At 48.2% G+C, this 27,734-nt stretch overlaps 1 protein-coding gene across 2 annotated transcripts in view; it reads left to right on the top strand.

Moving 5' to 3' along the window:
* CCDC102A (coiled-coil domain containing 102A) overlaps positions 1 to 27,734 on the top strand; it is a 659,386-nt gene that overhangs the window by 128,015 nt on the left and 503,637 nt on the right. For both annotated transcript variants that reach the window (XM_069654162.1, XM_069654173.1), the window contains exon 2: positions 11,614 to 11,735. The gene's annotated coding sequence lies outside the window, so the exon portion shown is untranslated. The remainder of the gene's footprint in view (positions 1 to 11,613; positions 11,736 to 27,734) is intronic.

Here is a 27,734-nt window from a genome sequence, read left to right as displayed (position 1 = left end):
AGATTGTGTCAGCCGGTCCATGGCGGCGAGCACCGTAATGCGCAGATTTGCGTGGTTGCGTAAGTCGGGGTTTGCTCCTGACGTACAAGCCCGACTTCTCAACATGCCCTTTGATGGTGAACATCTTTTTGGCAGCAAAGCTGACGAGAGCCTTGAGAGGTTACAGACTGTGATGCTGGAAATGCATCTGAGGGACAGGGCCTCTGAATCCTTGTCCTTTTTCTGTTTCTACCGTGTGTTCTGTCATGTTTTCTGCCCAGGAGTCCATGTGGGACTCCTGGCAGTGCAGCTCTCTCTTTTGGTTTGGTGAACAGACCCATGGGATACCCTTATGGCACCCATGGGTAGGGGGTACAACCCTGTGCCCCTAGTGTATGTTTTTGGGCACCTGTGGGTGGCCCACAGAGCAGGGTATGGGCTGGTGGCAGCTCCATGCTGAACTTGACAGGTGCTCTGGGTGTCCTCCATTTTGGGATACCCAGGCCCTGCCATTGGGATCAGTTGATTCCTGATAGAAACAAGATGGCCCCTGTGGCCTCTTGCTTTCTATTGCCTGTTGTCTTGTTTTTCCCAAAGTCCTGGGAAGCCCTGACTCTGTCCCTTCCCCCTGACTGGCTGTTGGGTGGCAGTTCCATGTATGGTATTGTGGTGAAGGCCCAGCTAGACTGGCTGGAGCCTTCCCAGTGTCTGTATGTTGTGGGTACCTCCTGTGGGTGGGACCTGGGTGAATGGAGTGGGTGACCAATATGCACTCCTTGTTGTGGTTGTCTGGTTTCTGGCATGTGAGACAAAGACTGAGACAGCCCTGCCCGAAACTGGCCTGAATGCAGTGTGTAGTGTTGAATGGCTGGGTACTTGTCCCAATCCACATTCCTTGTTGTGAGTGTCTGGAAGGGAGGAGTGTGGCCTGAATGCACTGTGTGCCTGATTGGCTGACTGACTGCATGAATGGCCTGCAGTATGATTGGCTGCTGAGTGTGTGCCAGCAGCGTGGATGAGAGTGAGGATAGTATATCTGGGGACCTCTCACCACTGGAAGAGTGTTCAGTTCAGAAGTGTTCAGAAGCTGAGTCTCCACTCAAGAGTAACTGGAACTGCTGATCCTCGACATCCAGCTGGAAGAAGAAGACTTGCTGTGGCATTTGCTTCGACCGATCCGAAGGCTGTCGAATTCGTCGAGGGCTGACCCGAGAGAGGACCTGGTAAGGCGCCCTCTTCCCGTGCTCCGAGGGACCATCGAGCACCGCTCCATCTTCGCCGAAGCGCCCTGGAAGACAGATCCTCGAAAGGCTGTCGACCCGAGACGGGACCGCCGAGGAGATCGAAGTGAAGCACCCGGACATCGACGCCGTCGAAGTCCATTGCCGTCGACCAGGGTTCGCAGGTTTGTGGAACCGCTGGAGGCCCGTCGAAGTTGTGTTGCCCAGCCGTGGGAACCACTTGACGCCGTGCCGCCGACGACCGGAGCCGTCCGCTCCATTGCCTAAGAACATCCAATCGAAGGACTCTCTCGACCGCATCGTCGACCGCTTATCCTGCCGGAGAAAGTCGAGGACGACCAACGCGCCGAGGAGAAACCTGCCGGTGGGTTTCCCGCCACCCGACGACCTCAAAGACTCGGACGACTCGACGCCCTTGCTGGGCTCCCGTCTCTACAATCTTTGCGGTCCAGAACTATTGTCATCGAGGTGCCCCGCACACCTCCGTCTTGCAGGACGCCGACGCCCCGACGCCGACGAGCACCGCTCGGACGAAGCTGCCGCCTCTTCGACATCGTTCCACCTCGTTTGTCGACGGACGTTCGACGCCCCGTGCCTCCCGCTTGAAAGGGAAGGCATTCAAGAAGGGCCGTCGATTCCCCGTCGCCGAACAGCGAGTCCCTCGACGCTTGTCGACGCCTTTTCGAGGAACTCGACTCCACCAGGTACATTGGGGGGGTAAAAACATTATAGGGGAAAATAAGACTTGCAGAGCAATATATGGACTGGGCTTGTGCTATATCTTTCTTTACAGGTTGCCCAGGTGGGGGGATCTCCACACAGAACTGTGGCTAGTGGTAGGGGTCAGTATTCTGCCTATTGCTCAACCATCTTATTTTCTCTCCTCTCTCTATTGCTGGTTTCACTCTATTGGTCTGTGTGACATTGTACAGTATTGTTCATGCACTTCAATAGGATCTAGGGTGGTACCACTTTAGGATTGTAAATATTTGTCATTGTAGATTTTGCCAGAGTACAAAGTGAGTTATCATGATAAATGTACATAACCTTAACTATTGATTATATAAAGACTGTGTTCTAACCAATACAGAGTGTGGATATTCCTTTGTGGGGGCTTGGGGATACACTGTACTTAAGAACCAGCCTGCATCACCTCCTGAGAAGCTAGGCCTTGATTGCTCGACCATTGCTACCGAATAGAGAATCTTGGCTGGGGTCTCCTGTGCTTCCCCTCCACCATATAGGGAGTGGAAGTACAGACACCCCCCACCGGTCGTTGAGATCCGTTCTCTCACACAGACCTCCTAAGCTGCAGAGAAGTCGTTAAGCGCTGTAGTTCGCCAACCACCTCCTTTTCGTCCCAGGGAACAGCAATGGAGGGGAGGCTCCTTTTTGATACTACTCTTCCTTTGGTAGATCGAGGGGTGCTGCAAGTCAAAGGGGCCACCGTAGGAGTGCCAGAGGTGGAAAATAAGGTACTCTATTAGCCAAGGCCGCTCGGGCAGTTGCCTCTTTGCCCTCAGGCACTGCTGCAGCCGCTTCAGCTCAGTCATGAGGCCATGTCCCATGCTTCGCCGGTTGGGGGAGGCTGGCACAGCATCTTGTAGAATGGCGTGCCATTACTTCAGATGTGTGGGTTCTGGAGATCATAGCCCACGGCTACTGTCTTCCTTTCCGGCAGAGGCCTCACGACAATCCACCAGGGAATCTCTTTGAAGAGTCCGGATCCGCTCCTTGCGCAGGAAATCAAATCCCCCCTGGAGAAAGGCGCCATAGAACTGGTGCCTGTAGCGCAGAGGAACAAGGGTTAGTATTCCTCATATTTGTGTATCCCAAAAAAAGACGGGGGATTGAGACCCATCATGGACTTGCGTGGTTTGAACAAGCTCCTCAGGAAGGACAAGTTCAAGATGGTTACTCTTTCTCGAGTCCTCCAGGCCCTTCAACTGCAGGACTGGTTGGTGTCTCTCGACCTCAAGGACGCTTACTTTCATGTGCCGATTCATCCCAAGCACAAGAAGTACCTGAGGTCCGCGAATGGCGACTCGCATTTTCAGTTTTGGGTCCTGCCATTCGGATTGACCTCCGCCCTGAGGGTCTTCACCAAGCTCATGTTGGTGGTGGCAGCGTATCTCAGGAAAGGGGGGATTCACGTCTACCCCTACCTGGACGATTGGTTGATCAGGGCACGCTCTCCCGAGCAAGTCCTGGATCATCTGTCAGTCACCTGCCACTCCCTTCACAAGCTGGGCTTCGCCCTCAACTTAAAGAAGTCCTACTTGACACCTACCCAGAGGCTCCAGTACATCGGAGCAGTGCTCGACACATCCCTGGGGCAGTGTTCGCCTCCCCAGATGAGGGCTCATCACATTCTGCAGATGGTGCACAAGTTTCAACATGCCCAGGGTCTCCCGGCGTTCGAGTTCTTGAGGTTGCTCGGCCTCATGGCATCCTGCATTCTTCTGGTGCCAGAGGCCAGGATGCGGATGAAATCTCTGCATTGGCCTCTCAAGCTCCAGTGGTCGCAGTCCTCTGGCAGGATGTCGGACCCCGTTCAGGTGCTGCCCTTGGTCGCGCAGGATCTTCTGTGGTTGGCCATCGAAGGCAATCCGATGAAGGGGGCTCCATTTTGGCTACCCTTGTCGGAGGTAACGATCGTGACGGACGCGTCCCTCACGGGATGGGGAGCTCATGCCAACAAGTTGACAGCAGTCGTTGGCCTCCGTCGGAGTCCAGACTCCATATCAATCTTTTGGAGGTGAGGGCCATCAGGCTAGCCCTGAAGGTTTTTCTTCCATCTGTGCGGGGGAAGAATGTCCTAATTCTGACAGAAAACACAATGGCCATGCACTACCTCAACAAAAAGGGGGGGGGGCAGGATCTCTCCCTCTGTGCAGAAAGGCAATGCAGCTCTGGTTCTGGGCCATCCAGCAGGAAATTTCGATCTCGGCAGTTCATCTGGCCGGAGACTAAAACGTGGTGGCGGATGCTCTGAGCAGGCAGAGCACGGACTTTCACGAGTGGGAGCTGGCTCAGTAGATGCTCCTGGAGATCTTCGCCCTTTGGGGGACCCCACAAGTGGATCTCTTCGCCACCAGTGCCAACCGGAAGTGCGAGATTCTGCTCGCGGGAATTTCCTCCAAGAGGAGCCTTGGGGGACGCGTTTGTAGTGAAGTGGTCCTTCCCACTACTGTACACGTTTCCTCCAGTCCCCGTCATGCCGCAAGTGCTGCAGAGGTTACGGAGGTTCGGTTCCCGGATGATCCTCATTGCTCCGGCATGGGCCCGGAGAACGTGGTACCCGGACCTTCTCGACATGTCCATCTGCCCTCCATGCCGCCTTCCCTACCGAAACGATCTGCTCTCACGGGAGGGGGGTCAGGTTCTCCATCCAGAGGTCAAGTCCCTCAACCTTCATGCTTGGTGTTAGGGAGAAATCTCTGTTTAGGTTGAATTTCCTAACCTAGTGAGTCCCCCAGCAGCTTTGCTGGATTTCTGGAGTTTGTTTTTTTCTCCTGCCAAAAGTGAGACTCTTTTTTTCTCTCACTCTTGGACATGATTTGTGGTGTTCCTTTGAATGTTAATGTGTTTCATGGGTTTTGGGGTCTTTTTACTCCATAGGGTCTCATATGTTTTTTTTCTATGTGTGTTACACTGCACCCTCCGTGCAGTAACACCGGGGTGTCATAGTGACCCCCCACCATAGACTCCATACCCTGGGACTGACTACTGTCTCCCAGGGCGTGTAAAGTCACCATTGGCTTTACTAGTCCCAAATTACTAACAGACCCAGTACAAACCATCATATTGTCGACGTACTGGTAGGGGCAATTCGATTGCCCCTGGGTCTGTTATTCGAGGGGGCACTGTCCCATCCCCCCTCGTCGAGTTTTGGCTGGTGGCAGTGGATACTACTTTTTATATTCGACCGCGAATATATCCCTATGGGATTTTCCCATTGTTCGAGGCTACCAACTTTAATTATTTAATTCTCATAGCCTCGAACATACCGCCGGTTTATTTAATTAATATTAATTCGCCGGTTGGTATTTTTTTGCCAGGACTCGATTCTAAAATGGCGTTTGTGTTCTCTTCTGTGACTCCAACCCAAGTCGAGCCCTTTGTTCCACTTTTTGGCGGGCTTCTCCACAGAAGCCTCCAAAAGTGGTGCCACTCTGTCTGGGTACCACAGGGGGTGTGGGAGGGGGTTTAGGCACTCTGGACTGAGTTACCTTGGTAACTCAAGTCGCACTCTTGTGTGATTGGCCCAAGTGGTGAGCCGGCCGGCTCACCACTTAAATGGTTGATTGACAGCTAGGCTGAGTGAATGGGGGTATGCTGCATAAAAGCAGGGCTTTGGGGACTGGAACTTCAGAAGTCCCACAGGACCTGAGAATCCGACGAGGGAGAAGCTGAGCCGACCTACCACGACGACACCACCGGTGGAGCCCTTCGGAACCGACTCACCACTTCCCGACGACAGAGAAGATCTCCCGGCTGGAGAGGCTTCTTCCCCTGACTGGTGGGCACAACCAGTTTACCTTCTTCTCTTCGCACCCCAGACCGGCTTGTGGTCGAATTGCCCGTGCCAAGCACCCCTGCAACCGGATAGCCACTTACCACTGGACCGCGAATCAACGGACCGCTCCTTTTACCTGAGAAACTCTGTGGCTGGTTTCTTCCCTGGCAGTGCAACGGACTCCTGTCTTCCTCCCCGACGAGAACTTCTCTTACCCCGGACGAAGCACCAACTTGCATCCGCTGCCAGGAACAACTGCCCCCGCTGGAGTATTCGCACCACTTTAAGGTACAGTGTCCGCCAGGCCTCCCTTTCTAAAGATTGCTACAAGGTAATAATAATCCCTTAACCTTCTGGACTGGGCTGGCCGTCTTGACCCTCTAACTGGTCCCTTTCTTTGGTCCAGCTCCTTTTTGAACCGTTACAAGACTTTTGTGCACTGCAACCGTGTGACCTTGGACACATTTCATTTTGATCCTCTTAAAGCGGATCCGGCCTGCTGACTCTAAACTCACGGTGTTACTTTGCCTTCCTTTCTTGTTGTGTTCGTGGAAAAGTGTTGGGATCTGTTTCGATTTATTCTCTGCTTTTCTCTCCCTTTTTTAAAACGAATTATTAGAGTGCCATCTACGTTAAGCGCTCACCGCTGTCTGAAAATAAGTGGGGCTTTACTTAAGACTTGTCTAATATTCTTTTAGTGACCGTGTTTTTGGATTGCTTACTATTAGTGCCTGTGTGTTTTTCTAGACGTGGTTTTAAATAAATAATTATATCTCTTTTACACCAAGCTCTGGTCAGTGTTTACTTGTTCTATTGTGTTCTTTTGACCTATTGTGAATACTCTGTATACTGCCTAACTCTTCTTGAGGGAAGTCCGACTGTTCAGCCACAGCTACCAAGTGAATCTGTTTGGTACAGACTGCTACCAAGTGGGTTTACTGCCAAACACCTGTAGTCCTAAATCTTTTGCAGTGGTCCCAGAGGGAACTGCACAGGTTTCTGCCTAGCAAGCGTGTTAAACCAGGCTTCCGTGTGCTTTTTTGCAGTCTAGCTGATGTTGTAACGATCAGTTGACTTTGAGGCAATTTCAAGACTGGGCTCTCAGGATTGTGCCTGCTTTAGAGACGGATCGAGTCGATGGCTCCCAACAGGTTGAGTTGAGTCGAGTCAGTACTTCTTTTCGGTCGAGTCTGTGGTCGAGGCACAGCATGTCGGGTGCTTCTACAGAGTTTCAGTGATGGCTGAGTCATGATAAGCAATGCGCTTCAATGCGTAGAGATGGCTTTCAAAGTAGGAAAAGGGATTGAATCTTTTAGAGGGCCAAAAGCTGCTATTCAGGTGCTGTAGTGGCTCTAAGTGAGCGCGGTTGAGCCATCCTGAATGTGTTGTGAGGTGGTAACATAGTTTGGAGCGTTTTCAGGGCTTCTGAGTTCCTGGGGGCCCAATCCAGGGTCTTCAAGGACAAGGTGAGTCCTTTGTTCCACACCCAAACTCCAGGAAGATTGTCTGGCACCTTCAAGGGTATAATCACCTTCAGGAGGCAGAATCCTTGTTCCAAACCACAGGCAGCAGAGAGGACTTGGTCCACAGCAGTTCACCCCAAATGTACTCATGGGATATGTAGGAAGAAGAGCTTTCCTGTTCCTTCAAGTGCTCTGTCACCACCTTTTTGACAGAGGGATTTGGAGTAAACTGTATCCTCAACAGAGTTTGGGTGAATTTTTCTTGTCTTGAAGTCCAAAGATCAATAAACTAAGGGGAGGGTCTCCCTCCCCGTTAAGTATCCAAATTGCTACATCAGATGGGGCCACAGCAAGCCTCTAATCAAGTGTCCAACCCAGACAGCTGTAAAAAGTGTCCATTGCCATACCTAGAGTCCCTTGCCTGCAGGAAGTGGTGAGGGGGCAGTACGTTTGGGGTGCCCTAGCAAAACCCAAGGTGTTAAAACCCTTATAAAGTCTGAACCTCTTCTCTGGGCTACTGTAACTTCAACCTCTTCCTGATCTGCCTACATCAAAAGTTATCCAGTAATCAGCACCCAGGTGTGAGATACTCCTTGTAATGGCAGGGCTGTCTTTGAAGTCCTGGTTCCCAGGAGACCCCCCAGGGAGTGTTCCTGTTTCCTGGAGGAAGGTGTGGACCTTCTCAGGGAGGATCAAAGAGAAGATTCCTGGGCAGAGACCCACATCGTTGTTGTGGGTACACCCTGGCCAGACAGCCAATACCCACCCACCCCTGTCATGGGCGATTCACTGCTCAACAAACTGACAACAATGACATGTAATCCTTGTGGCTATATAAATGTGTAGCCTCAGTAACCCACCATGTCATAACTAGACGTAGCTTATACGTAGATTTGTAATAACTGAAAACAGAAAAGGGGTCAGTGTGCCCCCTAATCCTTCGTTATTGGGCAGAAGATTAAACATGAATACAAAGGGGTGTAAATGAAGGATACTTTATAGAATAAACTGTGTATTTCATAATCTTAAATGGGATCCTAGAAATAGGGCTATCCTCATGACTTTGCATCAAATATTCCAAAATACAACAGATATACACAAACATTCTAAATTACTATTGCATTTAGCCCAGTGCCCCAAAAGAGCAAAGTGCGTGTTCAGTACTTCAGAAGAAAATAGCATCACAGTCAAAAAAGATCATCACTGATAATTGGTGCAACAGAAGGGCAAAATTCATACATGGAGTTGATAAATGTCACATCATGTAAATGCGAACATTGTTTATTTATTTATTCGTTGATACTGCAATGCATCCCAAACCAGAAATGTATCATCAATGAGCAATCAGTCGCACATACACAATCAAAAACATCTCATCAATAAACAATCGGTCTGATTTTTGCATGTTGCACTTCTGTTGCGAAATTGGTTAACTTTACCATGGTCTGCATGCATGTAACCTAATTTTAAACGTTAATTAGCTTGCCTTCTCGTCACTAATTAAGAGATCTGCTAACATTGATCGCCTTCTCAACACGCATTTTCTGTTTGATTTTCACTACTTCTGTATTGTATAACCTAAAAGCATGCTGAATCTGACCTTGTAGACCACGAACATAGTTACATTGCTGGCTTATTGTTGCCCTAGTAAATCGAGCAATTAGAAAGTACGCTTTCTTACCATTGATCACTCACATTTTGAGATTTCCCCCCATGCTCCAACAGATTTTGACTTTTGCAGATTTGGTTGGCCAATCATTTACGCATAATATGACTAACTGTGGGAATACAATGGGAAACCTGCCCTAATCATCCACCCTGGTTTCTTGCAGGACCAAAAATAGCAAGATGCATGAAAATGTCAGAAGCCAAGCTTCGAGTGACTAAATAATCTACCCTAGATTACCCATGTACTGGACTCTACATATTCAGAATAAGAGCAAGGAAACGCTTTTTGTCCAACAGTACACAAGTTATGCCTTGTGATTAAAAACAATGATTATTGGTATCGATAGTGATCAACTACCCTTTTTATATACATGTGCACACAAGGTTAAAGGTCTAGCATGTTTTCAGTTCACTGAACTTAAACTGGAGAGTCCTTGCGCATGATTACTCTTTTTTTTCCACCCGGGAAGTGGTCGGAGAACTCCATGAAGGAGCAGTATTTTACATTTGTATTCATTAGCATTTATATAGTGCTTCACGCCAAAGCACTGCAAATAATAATTAATGATGAAAAACTTTAAAAAGAAGAGATATTGGGAAGAAAGAAGATGGTCCTTGAGATGAGAACAAAATCAGGAATTGGACGAGAGAGAATGAAGAGAAGGGAGGAAGAGTGTTTCAGTGAAAAGGTGCATTCAAGGAACAGGAGCAAAAGGGGGAGGAAGCACAAGAAAAAGGATTCTGAGCGTAGATGGATATAAGTGAAGAAAGATAGGGAGGAATTTGAAGATGATGCATAGGAAATTGAAGAGCAAACGATGATGAAGAGGGAAGGCAGTGAAGTAAAGCTATTGCTGGAGAAGTAGATTCACGAAATGATGGAGAAAAAAATGGATAGACGAAGATTAGCAGAAAGACCAATAAGAGTAGAGAAATGGAAGAGGCGAGAGGGTGCGGAAATCTGTGAAGAGAAGGGAAGAAGAATCCATGTATACACCAAGGCTGCGAGTAGAAGATGAGATGGGCAGGGAGTTCGGGGGAGGAGGAGGAATCCATGTATACACCAAGGTTGCAAGTAGAAGATGAGATGGGCAAGGAGTTCTGGGGAGGAGGAGGAACAGTAGTATCAGGAAAGAAAAGAACTGCATTCTTGGAAGAGTTAAGATGAAGGAAATGGTTAATACTTGGTAGCAAGGAGACATGGTCTCAGGAATGGCAGGGGTAAAGGCGGAGAAGAATATGAACATTTGTAAATCGGGGTATTTATGACCATTGCTGTTTGTATTTTGAGTCCAATTTAGTGTACATGCAGCAGAAATTATGTGAAACGCACAAAAAAAATCCTACTGCTGCCTGCATATGGCCAGTCTAGCAGCCACACTACTGCTGCCTGGATATGGGCAGCCTAGCATCCACACTACTGCTGCCTGGATACGTGGATACGGGCAGCCCAGCATCCACACTACTGTTGCCTGGATTTGGCCAGTCTAGCATCCACACTACAGCTGCCGGGATACGGGCACTCTAGCATCCACACTACTGCTGCCTGGCTATGGCCAGTCTAGCATCCACACTACTGCTGCCTGTATATGGCCAGTCTAGCATCCACACGACTGCTGCCTGCATATGGCCACTCTAGCATCCACACTACTGCTGCACACTATTGCTGCCTGGCTATGGCCAGTCTAGCATCCACACTTCTGCTGCCTGTATACGGGCAGTCTAGCATCCACACTACTGCTGCCTGGATACGGCCAGTCTAGCATCCACACTTGGCTGCCTGTACATGGCCACTCTAGCATCCACACTTGGCTGCCTGTACATGGCCACTCTAGCATCCACACTTCGGCTGCCTGGATAGGGCAGTCTAGCATCCACACTATTGTTGCCCGATTAACGATCTGGACTACAGCTATGTGATGAACATTTTCCCACAGTCTGACAGCTTTTGCCTCGGATCTGTTATCTCAGTCTTTAACAGTATCAATTGACTTGTTCCTGCATTGATCAGATGGAGACATACAGATATTTATTTTTCGGAGAAGGAACAAAAATAGTTTTATACCCAAGTGTGACTGGGATACATTTTCTGAATTTCATCGTCTAGCAATACACAACATCCAAAATTATGTGGACAGTTTTATGGGATATGGGTGACCGACCATTTCTTTGGAACTATCTCCCCAGCTTCATAACACCTTCAGAAAACCCTGGAAGACCTGGCTGTTCAACAAATATGACTAGGCTTCCATTTTCCTTTTGTCTTGTTTGTGGACTTATCTTATTGATCATAGGTGACTGTTTTTCGTTGTACCTCTTTGTACAAGCGCTGCGATACCCGTGAGTCTGGGCACTACATAAATGTAATGAATAAAATAAATACCATAATTCAGTGACACGCCCCACATTTGTAGCACGTAATGGGGGAGGTGCCATAGATTCACCCTGTACTTTAAAAAATAATGATGGAAATGTATTTTTTGAGCTCTGTGTCATACTCTCTAATCCCCTTTTAATGCTGCTAGTGAGAGGTCTGGCCTTGTGCAGCCTTTGTAATATGCAATTGCAAGCAACAGACTAAAGTGAAGGCTGGGACTCTTGGTCCACTTCTGAAGCATATGCATGTAAACCAAAAGTGAGTTGATGGAAAGGGGTGGAGCTCTTCAGGGCCCAATTCCATCCACAAAGTGTTTCCTTTTTCAATCAAATATATTAGTATTCATCTATGTTTTTTATTTTATAGGTTTTGTCTTGTACAAATAGAGGATTAGATCATCTCTGCGTTCACCCATATATCAACCGAGGAGAAGACTGTTCGAAAAGGCGGGACTGCTGTCTGCAAATCTCCTTCCACCCTTTTGAGCGGTAAGTGCAAAGAGCGTTCAGACATGCAAATCCAAGCAACCAGTGAAGGTTGTGTTCTGATTTATATCAATAGTTCTTTTTGTAGGGAGTATGTGGTGTGACCAGTTCTTGAAATGGAAATGAAAAAGTACAGTTACTTGCTGTCCACCAGTACCTTGTTAATATTGGGACATGCCATTACTCTGCCATTAAAAGTATAGGCTTCCTTCTGACAAGTGCCAGTACGCTGCCTTTCAGATTAAAGTAGTTCAGGTACTCAGAACTGGCAAGGGCCTGCCCACATAAAGCACTGGGTTTGTCCCTAAATGCATACATTGAGCTAGTGAAATTCAGAGGTGTGGCGATATGGATTTCCAGGATCTCGCTGCAGGGTTCAAAATTGAGGGGAGCTGAGAGCTATTTAGTTCCGGCTTATAGCAAAGAAGAGCCTGGGTAGCTTGACACCAGGGGTTACTTGTGGGTCCCCAGGCCAACTTATGCAGAACAAACATACCTATGTGAATTTACCTCTGTGCAACATTCGATTAATAAACTTAAGGACTATACAACATTTAAAGCATAAGAGATCATATATAATGGACAAATTGATCAGTTTACATCTTATGTGGAACTTAGATTTGAGGAATGCTATGTACTAGCTCCTTCTTCCCTACTGGTAGCTCCTGGTCACAGGTTAATGCTGGATACCCAGGCGCTGCTTTTAGTTCCTGCTCATCCAATCTTAATGTTGTCACTGTGTCACTTTGACCATCACATCAGTGTTCTAATAAATCCTGTATTCTATGGAGTTGGAAGGTGGCTTTCTGTGGAAGGACACAACTAAAGTGAATCTCGGTAGTCCAGGTTAATCTCGATCACTTTCCCTACACTAGTGCCGCATTCGATGGAGGGGAGTAAAAGACATCCTCTTGTAGGACTTCAGTTTTATGTAGCCGATTAAGAGTCCTTTGTGGTATTTTTTGTCCAGTGTTGGTAAATCATCAGAGATTCCTTTGCAAAGGTTTGCTACTGTTTAGGCCAGATTGTCTGTAAGAAGGGGAGCAATTCGGATGTAGTGCTCGGAACCCAGCTGCACTTTGTCTGATTTAGGGCCTTTCAGTGTTTGGAATTTTCAGAACCTCTTAGATTCAATCATGGGGGGACGCTAGGGGATGAGGAGGGCCACGTTTTGCATATGTTAGACCTTAAGCAAAATGGGGCTATCAAATGCAAGCATGCCTAATATAAAACTTAGAAGGACAGATGGCAGAGATGATGAGTTTCACATCCATATCTTTGGGGTGCTGATGGCACTCCTGCTTGCGTCTCGCATATTGCAACGGATACACTTTGGGGACAGTCAGTGGGCTCAACAGATTCAAAGAGTTGGAAACACGGACATCCCGCCACGAAGGACACGCTGGTTTTCCGTTACCACACAGCAGCAAAGACTGTCACGCTCCCCAATTAAGACATATTGAAATATTGGACACTGAGTGTGCCTCCAGACACAAAGCAATTTAGATATAATGAGGGATTCTTTATCTCCCTGATATCCAGGCAGTGAAGTTTCATCCAATATCTTCCCAACTCTCAGATGAGATACGTAAACCACAGATATTACTTACCTGACGAAGAGCTGCCATTAGACCGAAACGCGTTGTATAAAAAACAGGAGGCAACCCGCAGAGATCTATTATTATCTCACCCAAGTCAAGAACCCCTCCTCAATTTGATATCTGTGTTAACAAACGTTTTTTAATTATGGTTTGTGACATTCCTTTGCATACCTATATGTGATGTTTCTACATGAATGGCCGCAAAGGGAAACTCCCGTCCGGTGGCCTGCAGAAATTGCCCGATTTGTTCTGATGTTGCAACATTTCTAGTCTCTACCAAATGTAGTGAACATTTCATTGCTTACTACATGTATTTAATTTGATTTATGCTTACTTATTTGTTGATTTTCTCATTTTATTTACTGAATGTAACAGTAAAATAGTTATTTCACTTTCAAATCTCTGTAATTGATTCAAATTTGTTTGCAATTTATTTGCCAGTCTGTGCCCTGGTTTTGTCTTCCGCTGTTCTCGGAAGACCTTCTCCATATTACCCCCACTATTATGGTTCTGTTGGTCTCCCAATAGAAAGATCCCTTTTCCTGCCCCTAATAACTTTGAAGCCATTCAGGGAATTTGCAGAGGTTGACATAAAAACTCTAGTTCCTTTTTTAAAAAAAAAATGTTTTTAATTTTTGTTTTTTGTTTTGTGTCGGTGTAGCATTGGGGGATGCAGTGGTGGTGGTAGTGCAAAAGTTATTGGAGTTGTCCCAGATGTTTATTTGTACCACTTAAATATTTGCTCTACGCTACAAGATTATTGTTTTGCGCATGCTTGAACTTGGAGCCCTTTTTGAGGGTTGGTGAAAATCGTTTAACAAAAAAGAAAAATGTGTGTATGCATTGATGGTTGGGTTCAAAAACACAAACATTCACACACTAAATATTTGAGCGTGAACAGTGTGGTCAAAGACTGACACCCACCATAAAAAGTCTTATGTGGCCGCCATCTGGATGTTTATAAAAGCTATTATGGTAGAACGTGTGGGGATATATAGCAGGTCCTCAAGGAAATGTCTTCCTACCCCAGAGAGTGCATATGGCATGACCCTAAGGCATGGAAAATGTTTCCATTTGGGGTGAAAATTGGCAAATTTGTATGCTGAGTTCTTTTTAGGGGATATACACAGGGCTTTAAGTGGGGTAAGAAATCGAGGGGGGCCCTCATTTGGGGGCGTGGCTTGTGGGAGGGTCGTGGCCTAAAAAGTACGCAAATCGTAGGGTATACACACAAATATATATAAATGTTATATATTTGTGTGCGTACCTTACTATGGTTTGTGTACTATGCAAGCCATCTTTTCTAAACATAGAAATATGTAACATATTTCTACTTTTGTAAAAGATGGCTTGCAAAGTACACAAACCATAGTACAGTACGCACACAAATATATAACATTTATATATATTTGTGTGCATACCCTACGGTTTGACTAGTTTTCAGGCCATCTTTTTTAAACATTTCGGGTTTATAAAAGATGGCTTTGAAAGTACACAATTCAAGCCATCTTTTATAAATCTTTGACTACGGACAAAATTGTCCGTCGGCAAAGCTTTATAAAAGATGGCTTGAAATGTGTACTTTCAAAGCCATCTTTCATAAACCTCGAAAAATGTCGAGGAATCCCCAGGTTCGCCGAAGGTTAAAGACGCCTCCGCGACCTGGGGAAACAAAGGGATAGTAACTGCCTCTGGTGACCTCTCACGCGAGGGGTCAACAGAGGCAGTTACTATGACTGCCGGAAGTGGCAGCCAGTCACAGCGTCGCTGTGGCTGGCTGGCACTTCTGTCAGCTCGCCTGACTTCATGGCAGGCGCATCTCCCGTCGCGGCCGCCGCGACGGGATAATGCATCCCGCGATTCCTGCCAATATTGCGGTAGGACGGGGGCCCCGGCAGGGCCCCGGCTCAGTCCCACTTTTTGGAGACTGCCGGGGCCCGGCCCACTTTAAGCACTGGATATACAGCAAGGTAGCATACTTGTATTTTTGTAGCAGGCGATTGGGGTTGCACTGGAGGCTGAAGTGAGGGCAGGGAATGGACAGAGTTCTCACGTTTTCCTATGTCATGCATATAAAAGTTATCCAACCCTGTTTTCTTTTATACATTCTGGGACTTCCATTTTAATTTTAGGATCACAAATCCAAGAATGACAGGCAACAAAATGCAGGACTGGATAACTTTCTCACTCAATGCATGAGGAACTTGAGAGCTCTACTGTGGGTTATGTTGTGATGATTTATACTGTGCACTGCCTCCATTTGCATGGTCTCCAGGCACTCATGTGGCTCTGTAAGAAAAGTGAGTGGGGTTGGTTAATGGTGGAAGAGGGTTAGAATAGAGGTTGTGCTCCTCTGTTGATGCTCGCAGAACCAGGAGAAACTGGCATCTTTGAACGTGAGCTTTCTGTGTGTGCTTTGTTTTGTGCACTGGGCTTGCATTCAGAGGGGTATTGTCCAGTGCCTGGGTTGTTTGCAACAATTTGGTTATGTGGTGTGGTTTGCAAGCCTTTTGGTGTGTAGTTTTTTTGCCCCTTTTTTGGCTTTTGTAGTACATGAGTTATGCGGGTGTGGAAAAGAAGAGGGAGTGGTTAGTTGGTTTCTGTTTGACTGTGGGTGTGTGGTGGTTTTATTGTTGGTTCTTTAATCCATATTGTCCCATGTTTGCTTTGGTCCCAGAGTATGGTTTGTGGGGGTGCGTTTTTTTTGTTTGGTTGTCTCAGCGAGTAGAATATCCAGTTTTTCAACCCTTTTCTGAAAGTTAGGTGGTCTTCTGTTCTTATTTCCTTCGGTACTGAGTTTCATATTTTGGCTATGAAATAGGAGAATACACTTCCTCCGAATTTCCTTTTCTCATAGTATTTTTCGATTCTATATTGACATCATTGCTTGATCTTAGGTTTCCTCCTGGTTGGTAAAGGTTCATTTTAGCTTTGAGAAATTCAGCTCCTTGTTCGTTCGTGTAGTTATTTGTGGGTGATGCAGACAGCTTTAAAGTTTATGCGTTTGGTTTGCTGGTAGCTAGTGGAGACTTGCAGGCTTCTCAGGGCGGTGTGTTGTGGTCTCTTCTATTTAGTCTCGGACGTAGTCTTGCTGCAGTATTTTCGCTGCATTGCAGTTTTTTTGTGAGGCGCTCCGTCCTTCCAAGGTAGAGGCTGTTTGCGTAGTCTAGTCTTGATATTACCAAGGAGATGATTGCGAGGATTCTGTGTGAGCAGTTGAGGTAGAGGAGTATCCCACTTATTGATCACAGGAGGTTGAAGCATTTTTTATGCTTTTGCGTTGGCTTGTGGTTCTAGGGAAAGTTAGTTGTCCATGGGGATTCTCAGTTTCTTTTTTTTTATCCCTGATGATTTCTCTGGTTGGGTTCCCATGCATGATGGGCTTCGAAGGGATTGTGTCCTCCGACGTATTCCACATCTTATGACAGTAATGATCACAGCTGTGCTGCTTCGGCAAACTTTTTTGGCGTAGGCGTCCTGCGTCGATGTCGGTACGCTGTCCATCGAGGGCCTCCGTCAATGGTCGACGTCACCGGATGTTGAACAAAATCCTGGGCCTGTGACAGGTTTCCAGTCTGATTCATCCTACTAGCCTCACTATTTTGCCAACGTTCTTCTACTGAAAGCAAATGGAAATATAACTGAGCAGTTAGCTGAACCATTTGTATCTGTTAATCACGAGCAGTTGTGGTCATTTAAAATACTTATAGTACTTTGTGCAATATCCTGGCTTCAAGTCAAATATCATTGCTTACTGAGGTAAACTCCCACACAATTCTGGTTTACCAGTTTCCTGCATCGTCCTCAACCCATTCTCCTTTGAGAAATAATTTAGTTGGAGATGCTCCCTGGCTTACCCCAATTTGTACAGTAGTCAAATTGAAACACTACAATTTCTAGTGGCGCTTTGAAATACTTGTGTATAGGCGCCTTATAAATGCCATATCATATGAATTGGCTTTTTGCACTTTCATAAAACATTCTTTATTCAGGGGCAAAATCATCCTGTTCCTGCTTGATTTCCTCACTCAAATACATTCTTTCACACTCTTAATGTTTTACCTATGCACCTCCCTGGAACTAAGCCGTCAAGTCCTAGCTGCACTTTAACAAACAAAGATGACTTTCCCTCCACCTTAATGCAATTGCATCAAAATTAATAGACTGTCACAATTTACTTGTCATGGGACAGGAATAGGAAGCCAAATCCTGGCCCGAGCCCCCAATTTGTAACAGTTTATTGATAAGCCACCCTCAACACAGGGAGTTCCTTCCGTCTCCAAGTGGTTATGCAACAAACCTTTTAACAGATTCTTTTCTTTTGCCCCATCTCAGACACTTATCATGCCCATTGGAGCCCTCTCCCCTGAGCTAACAATTAGCCAAGAACCAGGCTGTTGTACAGGAAATATATTGGTATTTATTTAAATGAAAAGTAATAGAAATGAGCATGAAAATATCAAAAACCACTTTATCCGTGGCAAAACACAATTACCTTCTCTCAGCATAAATAAATCACAAAAGTGTGTTTAAAAACAACACAAACACAATTTTGAACTTTCTGCACATTTCACTTCACAAAATAATTACACTGATCAATAACAAAGTCTCTTATGTAATGTTGTGCGATTTTAAGATTGGTAAAAATACATATGGAAACTATAATTTCGCCCACACTTTTGGTTTAAAATAAACACAGGATGATTTAGCGCTTTGTTTTTCAGATCCCCTCCCCCCTTGCTTTGGTCTATGTTGGAAAGTCAGACAGAAAAATGTAAATGCTTTGGGGAATTCTGGATTTCAGACCCCCCCCTTCCTGAAAGGCCTGCATTGGAGAAGCTGGATTAAAATGTTGGGCTGATTTAAGAACAAAGACACCCCTCTTCCTTAAAGAAGTCGGAGACAGTGGGACAACAAGGATTAACCAATTAATTTATAGGCTATAGTTTTCAGTGCACACTGGGAAGTGAGCTTTGATCATTTTGAATTTTAACAAATTTCACCCGTAGTGTTCTGCCAAATGGGGAATTAATGAAATTAATATTTCTGGTTAAACGGGCTAAAGATCTACACAGTTTTGCACCCCTACCCACTATAAAGGGAAGGGATTCAAGGCAAGCAGACTCATCCACCTTTTGGTTTCTCAGGGCTCAGTTCTACTTGCATAACAAGCCTTTAAGGTTCAGGAAAGCCAGCTGCATCTCAGGGCACTCTGGAAAGATATGGCAGGAGTCTGGTCACTCCACTCTCAAAGATGGCCTGCCGCTCTCCAGCATAGGACCCAGTCAGCTGTGAGGTCTTCCTGGAAATGGAGAGCTCCACCCGGATGCACTGTCAGCAATCTCCTTTGGGGTCTCCTTACAGCTGGCAGATGGTAAGTTTCAGCAGCCTTCCTGATGGTGTGTCTCTTGTCTGTTTCTGTGCCCTAGTGCAGTCCCCCTTATGTAGCAGTGATGACACCACCAATTGTACAATCTTGGGGAAGTACCCTGCAATAATCCCTGCCACTAGGATTGGACAGTTAACCGTCTCTCTCCTCCCAAACCCAGCCTCCAAGTCCGGATTAGATTAGGGGTCTTTAGCAACATATGGCAATTCCCATTTGTCATCATCCTTTGTTCTGCTTTCACCTTTTTGACAAAAACTAGTTATGTATCCCAACTTCATAATTTTACTAGCAACTGCCAGACTAAACATATTTTCTGTTTCTGCTAATCATGGGGCACTAGATAAGCCGACTACCAAATCTGTATCATATAGCAATGCCATGTGGCACCTTTCTGCTGTTTCCATAAAAAGTCCAACACTTGTGAATATGTAAGTTATTAAGCATATCCCTAATTTTAATTTCCACCCACTCACCAACCTAGTCTAACTGACCATTACAGTTCCCAGAGTCACAGGAAGATGAATTTGATATCCCCAAAATCGCGTGGAAATTACATAAAATATGGTACATAGATGAAATCCATCCGTCTTATGATGGCTGAGAAAAAGGCCTAACTGATAATAGTCCTTTTAAATAAATTGTGAATCTTCATGAGGGACAAATGGTCCTGCTCCTGCTTCCGGCCATTTGTTTTCACTGAGTCAGCCTCTGCCTTTATTTGTCTCCTTTCTGTTGTAATCTTGCTCTTTGAAGTGGGTGCCCCCATTTTCACAAATATTAGTCGTGCTCCAGCCAAGGGTGACTTTTCTTGAAGTCCATGCTTTCAGAGCCAGCAGATCTGGCAAACACTGCATTTCGATGCCTTTAGCAGGACATTTCTATTGCAGTTGGTTATTAGATCGGAGATGTGACATCCAAGCTGGGAGTGGGAATTTTCCTTGTGAAGGTTTGCCCACAGCCAGCAAAAGGGTCTGCCTTGGGCTGACGTTTTTTTCATGAAGACAAAGTGGCTCTTCAAATGTCACTGGAAGTTTGTGGGTGAAACATAATATACATTGCTCTTTGTCAACCCACACATTATGTTTTGTTTTCTTGACATTTTTCTGTGAGCAGTGGTATTTTTTTCACTTTTACAAACCGTTTTTATTTGCACACATATTTGTTTTCAACATTTAAGAATCCTGTTTTCGAGGGTATTGGGTCCTCCGACGTATTCCATATCTATGACACGTAATCACCACAGCTGTGCTGCTTCGGAAAATCTTCTGCGTCTGCGTCCTGCATCGATGACGTCGATACGCCGCCATCAAGGACCTCCTCCGACGGACGACGTCACTGGATGTTATAAGTAGGACGCACGATGCCCGTAGCCTCAGTTCCGTTTTTTCCGCGAACGAGTACGCTTCGGAGATCTCGGCGCGCCTCAACTCTTTGGAGTTTCTGTTCTTTCTCAGTTCTTCGAACCTGTTCGTATTGTGAAGTATATTCTTCGTGAAGATGTCTACCTCGTCTTCCACCCCGCGTCCGGGCTTTAAGAAGTGCGGGGACTGGGTCCAAGATGTCGGTGATGGACTCGCATGACACCTGCCTCTGGTGCCTCGGGGTGGCCCATGACACGGATGACTGTGTCGACTGCCAGTCGCTCACGTCCAAAGCCTTGCTGGAGCACAAGAAGAAGTTGTCGGTAGGTAATGTGTCCAGGCCACGGAAGTCGAGGTCTGCGGGGCTTTCGACTGACGATTCGAGGGGCGACTCTCCGCATCGTCGTCGGAAGTCCAGTGGGTCTCGGTCCCGGAGTCGGTCCCGCCACTCCTCTGCCTCTTCGAGGCACTCCCGGAAGCACCGTCATCGGTCGCCTTACCCGTCCTCATCCGAGGACTCCGCCCGTCGGCGGGTCGCTTATCCCACCAAGCATGCGACGCCGGAGGAATGGGCTTCCTTTGGGAAGAAAATGTTAGCGATTCTCGAAACGCAGGGCACTGGTCCGTCTGCGCCTCCGAGTTGGGTCGGTCGTGATCGGTCGAGAGACACCGCTCGCACGCCTTTGGGCTTGGGTGGTCGGCACGATTCACGGGAGAGGTCCCGCTCGGACAAGGGGAATCGTTCTCGTCATGCCCGGTCCAGGTCCCGGTCCTCGACGCGCTCGAGACCGTGTGCACCTGTGGTGTCTTCGAGGAAGACGTCGACGCCGAGGTCGTCGACGGACTCTTTCGAGGCCCCGCCTCTGAAGAAGTCGTCAACCCCATCGGCGACCAGGCTGTCGAGGGACACGCTCGGGGCTCCGGCCTCGAGGCCTGTGTAACGCCATCGATGCTGATGGCGCTGCGTTCGGCGTCGAAGCCGATTAACTCGACGCCCCAACGCCTTTTGAGGCTGTTTCGACGGGGGTACCCCAGGGATCGGTGGAACCCCCTAGAAAGGCTCTGGCCAAGGTCAAGCATGGCTTTGTTCCACATTCTGTGCCTTCTTGCCGCCATCTTGAGTTTATTTCAGAGGTGGATGAGGGCTCTGATGATGGCATGGTTCCTGATACGGTGCCAGACGAGATTCTCTCGGGCCAAAGCCAAATTGAGGACCTGCGGCAGTCCCTGCCTGTGGGCTGGACACCTCTCCGGAGGTGGAGTTTTGTAGGCCTGAGCCTGACACTCATGCCGACTCCTTGTACCGGCGCCTTATGTCTAGGGTCACCGAGTACTTGGGATGGTCTGCTCCCCCAGGGGATTTCTTCAGGATGACCTTAGGGATATCCTCGACCAAGGTCCACCAACTGACCCGGTACTGCCGTTCCATATGGCTCTACAGAGGAGGGTGGCGGTGGCTTGGACTGCTCCCGAGAGTCTCACGGCAGTGGGCAAGTCTTTGCTGTGAAAATACCGCCCAGCCAGTAGCAACCCCTGCTACTTGACCAAGCACCCAACTCCGGAGAGTTTGGTGGTGCAGGCGGCTACGGCCCCTGCAAAGCAGGCGTCGTATCCTACCATCCCTCCTGATAGGGACGACAAGCGTTTTGATGGCTGGGCGAAGATATGGCGCTTCAGACGGCCAACTCTGTATGTGCCTTGTCGCGTTTCACGCACACTCTGTGGAACTGTTTCCTTAGCGGCTGAACATATTCCCGAAGGGGACGAACGGGATGGTTTCCTTGCCATGGTTCAGGAGGGCAAGGATGCCATGTGTGAGGCCGTTCAGTCAGGTTTGGACATGGCAGATTGCGTCAGCCGGTCCATGGCGGCGAGCACCGTGATACGCAGGTTTGTGTGGTTGCGGAAGTCAGGGTTTGCTCCTGATGTGTAGGCCCGGCTCCTCAACATGCCCTTTGACAGGGAACATCTTTTTGGCATCAAGGCTGGCGAGAGCCTTTAGAGGTTACAGACCTCCAAAGCTGCAGCGAAGTCGTTGGGCGCTGCAGTTATCCAACCTCCGCCTTTTTGTCCTAGGGGACAGCAATGGAGGGGAGGTTCCTTTCGTTACTACTCATCCTTTGATAAAGCGAGAGGAGCTGCCAGTCAAAGGGGCCACCGTTGGAGTGCCAGAGGTGGAAAACAAGGTACTCGAGGTGCCAAGGCCGCTCGGGCTGCTGCCTCTTTGCCATCAGGCAACGCTGCAGCCGCTTCATCATGTCCCATGAGTCATGAGGCCATGTCCCATGGTTCGCCGGTTGGGGGAAGGCTGGCGCAGCATCTTGCAGAGTGGCGCGCCATTACTTCAGATGTGTGGGTTCTGGAGATCATGACCCACGGCTACTGTCTTCCTTTCCGGCAGAGGCCTCCAGACAATCCACCGGGAATCTCTCTTTGAAGAATCCGGATCCGCTCCTTGGGCAGGAAATTCAATCCCTGCTGGAGAAAGGCGCCATAGAACTGGTGCCTGTAGCGAAGAGGAACAAGGGATGGTATTCCCCTTATTTTTTGATTTCCAAGAAAGACGGGGGATTGAGACCCATCATGGACTTGCGCGGTTTGAACAAACTCCTCAGGAAGGACAAGTTCAAGATGGTTACTCTCTCTCAAGTCCTCCAGGCCCTTCAACTTCAGGACTGGTTGGTGTCTCTCGACCTCAAGGACGCTTATTTTCATGTGCCGATACATCCAAAGCACACGAAGTACCTTAGGTTCGCGGTTGGCGACTCGCACTTTCAGTTTTGGGTCCTGCGGTTCGGATTGACCTCCGCCCGAGGGTCTTCACCAAGCTCATGGTAGTGGTGGCAGCGCACCTCAGGAAAGGGGGGATTCACGTTTACCCCTACCTGGACGATTGGTTGATCATGGCGCGCTCTCCGGAGCAAGTCCTGGATCATCTGTCAGTCACCTGCCACTCCCTCCACAAGCTGGGCTTCTCCCTCAACTTAAAGAAGTCCCATTTGACACCAACTCAGAGGCTCCAGTACATCAGAGCTCTGCTCAACACGTCCCTGGGGCAGTGTTTTCCTCCCCAGGTGAGGGCTCATCACATTCAGCAGATGGTGCACAAGTTTCAGCTTGCCCAGAGTCTCCCTGCGTTCGAGTTCTTGAGATTGCTTGGCCTCATGGCATCCTGCATTCTTCTGGTTCCAGAGGCCAGGTTGCGGATGAGATCTTTGCAATGGGCACTCAAGCTCCAGTGGTCTCAGTCCTCCGGCAGGTTGTCGGACCCTGTTCAGGTGCCGTCCTCGGTCGCCCAGGACCTTCTGTGGTGGGTCGTCGAAGACAATCTGATGAAGGGGGCTCCATTTTGGCTACCCTGGCCGGAGGTGACGATCGTGACGGACGCATCCCTCATGGGATGGGGAGCTCATGCCAACGAATTGACAGTCATCGGTCGTTGGTCTCCGTTGGAGTCCAGACTCCATATCAATCTGTTGGAGCTGAGGGCCGTCAGGCTAGCCCTGAAGGCTTTTCTGCCGACTGTGTGAGGGAAGAATGTCCTGATCCTGACGGACAACACGGTGACCATGCACTACCTCAACAAAAAGGGGGGGCAGGGTCACTTCCTCTGTGCAGGGAGGCGACGCAGCTCTGGTTCTGGGCAATCCAGCAGGAAGTTTCGATCTCGGCAGTTCATCTAGCCGGAGACAAAAATGAGACGGCGGACGCTCTGAGCAGGCAGAGCGAGATCTCTCACGAGTGGGAGTTGGCTCAGGAGATTCTCCTGGAGATCTTCGCCCTTTGGGGGACCCCGCAAGTGGATCTCTTCACCTCCAGTGTCAACCGGAAGTGCGAGAGGTTCTGCTCACGGGAATTTCCTCCAAGAGGAGCATTAGGAGACGCGTTCATGGTGGAGTGGTCATTCCCACTGCTGTACGCGTTTCCTCCAGTCCCCGTCATCCCGCAAGTACTGCGGAGGTTACAGAGGTTCGGTTCCCGGATGATCCTCATTGCTCCGGCGTGGGCCCGGAGGACATGGTACCTGGACCTTCTCGACTTGTCCATCTGCCCTCCACGCCGTCTTCCCTACCGAGACGATCTGCTATCACGGGAGGGGGGTCAGGTTCTCCATCCAGAGGTCAGATCCCTCAACCTTCATGCTTGGTTTCTGAAAGGTTGAGGTATAAGGATTGGGACCTCCCTGAAGATGTGATGGAGGTGTTGCTCTCGGCCAGACTGCCAGCAACTAAGTCCCTGTACCGTTGCCGTAGGCGTAAGTTCTGCGACTGGTGTAGGGTTAAGAATGTGGATCCTTTTGCATGTGACATTCCCATGGTTCTGTCTTTTTTGCTTTCTTTGGCCCACAGGGGCTTGCAAGTGGGTACCGTTAAAGGTTACCTGGCGGCGCTGTCCATATTTAAGCGCTCGTCTGAAGAGTGTTCCCATTTTAAAATTCCTTTAATTTCTCAGTTTCTGAAAGGGCTCACTAATGTGTTCCCTCCGTCACCTTTCCAGGTACCCAGTTGGGATTTGAACCTTGTTCTCATGTTTCTGATGGGTGCTCCATTTGAGCCTTTGCATTCATGCCCTTTGAGACTGTTAACTCTTAAAACTGTATTTTTGGTTGCGGTCACTTCTGCTCGCAGAGTGAGTGAGTTACAGGCACTTTCAGTTAAGCCACCCTTCACTGTGTTTCATAAGGACAGGGTTGTCCTTAGAGTTCGTCCTTCCTTTCTTCCGAAGGTGGTGTCGGAATTTCATTTAGGCCAGAAGGTTGTTCTTCCGGCGTTTTATCCTCCTCCACATCCTGTTAAGGAAGAGGAGAGGCTCCATAGGCTTGATCCTAGGAAAGCGTTAAGCTTTTATATTTCACGCATGTCCCGGGTCAGAGTGGACGATCAACTCTTCATTGGTTACGCTGGAAAGCGTTTGGGACAAGCTGTGACGAAACAGACTTTGTCTCGCTGGATTATTCTGGCTATTTCTGAGTGTTACCGCTTGGCGGGTAAGGACCCACCGGTCGGCTTGCGGGCCAATTCTACCAGGGGTATGGTTGCCTCTACTGCCCTACAGAGGGGTGTTCCTATTCGTAACATCTGTGATGCAGCCACCTGGGTGTTTCGGTACATACTTTTGTACGTCACTACTCCCTCGATTCCATCCATGGGCAGGATCTGGCCTTTGGCAAGGCGGTCCTTTACTCCGCAATTTGATTGGGCATTCTAAATTTCTGTTTTCTAAATTCTTTTCCCACCTCCTTGCATTGGTACTGCTTTGGGAGTCTGTCATAGATATGGAATACGTCGGAGGACCCAATCCCCTCGAAGAACAAGTTACTCTTACCTGGTAACGTTCTTTTGATGGGATGGTCTGACAACGTATTCCATATCTCACCCTCCCTGCCTTCCCCACTACAGAATTTCTTACGCGAAAGCAGCTTACGTTTCCACAAGGCTTTGTGCGTCAGACTGGCAGAAGACTGGTGCCACACGTTCTGGGAAAAAACTACAACTGAGGCTACGGGCATTGTGCATCCTACTTATAACATCCAGTGACGTCGGCCATCGGAGGAAGTCCTCGAGGGGGGCGTATCGACGTCATCGACGCAGGACGCAGACGCGGAAGATTTTCCGAAGCAGCAGAGCTGTGGTGATTACATGTCATAGATATGGAATACGCCGTCGGACCATCCCATCGAAAGAATGTTACCAGGTAGGAGAGTACCTTGTTCTTCCATGTGACGGGATCTTTGATTCCTTCTTCTTTTGTAAATTAAAATGCTGCTTGTCCATTGGTAATGAAAGGTAGGCACTTTCCATATGGCTCTTTAATTTTAATTAACTTGAAAAACAAAAACAAAGGCCAGGGCGTTTTTGTTTGTGTTTAAAATCCTGTCATTCATGTGCAAGGGACTTCGGTTTGGGGCCTTTAAATGCACCCCACAACACTGAGTGTGTAACCTTTGCCTCCCCATGGGCCACGCCGAAAAACAGCGCAAGTCTTCCAAACTGTTTAGGCCTAAAACTTTATGGGACCGCAAGACTAAACGCTGGGCCCACTACGCCATGCAGGCCGAGGCCGCCATGGACATCGAGGGAGCTTCCAGCGATGGTAGCGTTGGCATCCTAAGTGACGCAGAGGGCGATCGGGATCCAATGGATTCCTGAATGCGAGCCCCTGCCTCCAACAAGCAGGCTAGTGGCTCTGTTACAGAGACGACCCCCGGCGGCTCCAACACCTCCATTACAGGCCACACGAAGCACATCCCCCCCCATGGCCGAAAGTTGACAATGTCGTCAACAGATAAGCCACACGTGGTGTCGAAGGGTAGGTACGAACATTCCCTTTCCTCTGGGCCATCGCGGTAACCACATGACAGGCCCCTGAAACAGACACCAAAGTCTGTTTCCGACACTGCGTTCAAATCTGGAAAGTCCTCGGGTTCTGGCGACCGTGCGTTGAAAGATGCGTCAACGGCTCCTTTAAAAGGCTCTAAAATGGGCGACTTAATTAAAAACATGTCCCTGACACCCTACTGAAGGCCAGAACGTCAAACTCAAAATCCTTGACACCCCAAGCCTCAAAATCACAATGTTCAAAGAGTAGGGATTTATTTACCGCCGAGGACACCATTTCAGGTGGAGTGCATCATTTAACATCCCCCTGCTCCAGCGCTTCTACCTACCCCCCCAGGGTTGCCAAGCTCCTCCCAATGGACCCCAGAACAGATTGATGAGGTCATGAGGAGAATGTCTAGTTTTGTAAATTTCTGTGATCACCAGAACAACTCCCCAACCCCCCCCCCCTCAAAGCGAATCAGCAAGCAAACAGCCTGACTCCAAAAGAGCCTGCCTGGATGCAACACAGACTAGTACTTGGTCATATCAAGACATAGGTCAGGACACATATTATTATAACACTCGAGGCTCACAAGACCCTGGGTCATTTACAGACCAAGAAGACCAAGGGGACACAGGGGCCTTTATTATGATGATGACGTATACATCATCCAATCCCCGGATCATACCGACCAACCAGTGGCTGATTCCCCGGTGGACAACCAGCTGCAGTACAATGACCAGCTCCTAAAGGCTGCCGAACACGTTAAGATAGATACCCAGGAAGCTCAAGTCGATAAAGACTTTGTAGAGGACGTCCTTGGGGATAAGAGGTGTGCAGCATGATTCATCCCTCTGCTCCGGTCTGACAAGAGGTGTATTCAGCCGCCTCTACTTACCCCCAATCTGACGAGGGCGGTCAACCCACGCATTGAAAAACATTTCAGACTAGCCCCATCGGACCCTTTGTACACTAGGGGGCAGCTAAAGCCGGACTTTCTAGAAGTCACCACCACGAGAAAGGTAGCAGGAACACCCCTAGCCTCTGCCGAAGCCCCTCCTAACAAGGAGAGTAAGAAAATCTACACCCTGGGCAGGAAAGTAGCTTCCTTGGCTGCCTATCAAGTAAGAATAGCTAACAACACTACTGTTATCCAGCTATAATTGCCACGAGTGGAACAAGGTCACAGATCAAATAGACTTGGTTCAAGAGCCCCTTAATACACAGCTATTACACACTATTGCTGAAGGGAGACTAGTAGCAAGCTGCATTCTGAAAAATAGCATAGACACAGCAGACAATGCAGGGCGAATTGTGGCAAAGGTACACT

Source organism: Ambystoma mexicanum, chromosome 1p (genome assembly GCF_040938575.1).
Source record: "Ambystoma mexicanum isolate Mex_15411 chromosome 1p, UKY_AmexF1_1, whole genome shotgun sequence".
In the NCBI taxonomy this organism is placed as follows: domain Eukaryota; kingdom Metazoa; phylum Chordata; class Amphibia; order Caudata; family Ambystomatidae; genus Ambystoma; species Ambystoma mexicanum.
The sequence above is the reverse complement of the archived record's forward strand: the minus strand, read 5'-3'. Positions and strand labels throughout refer to the sequence as shown.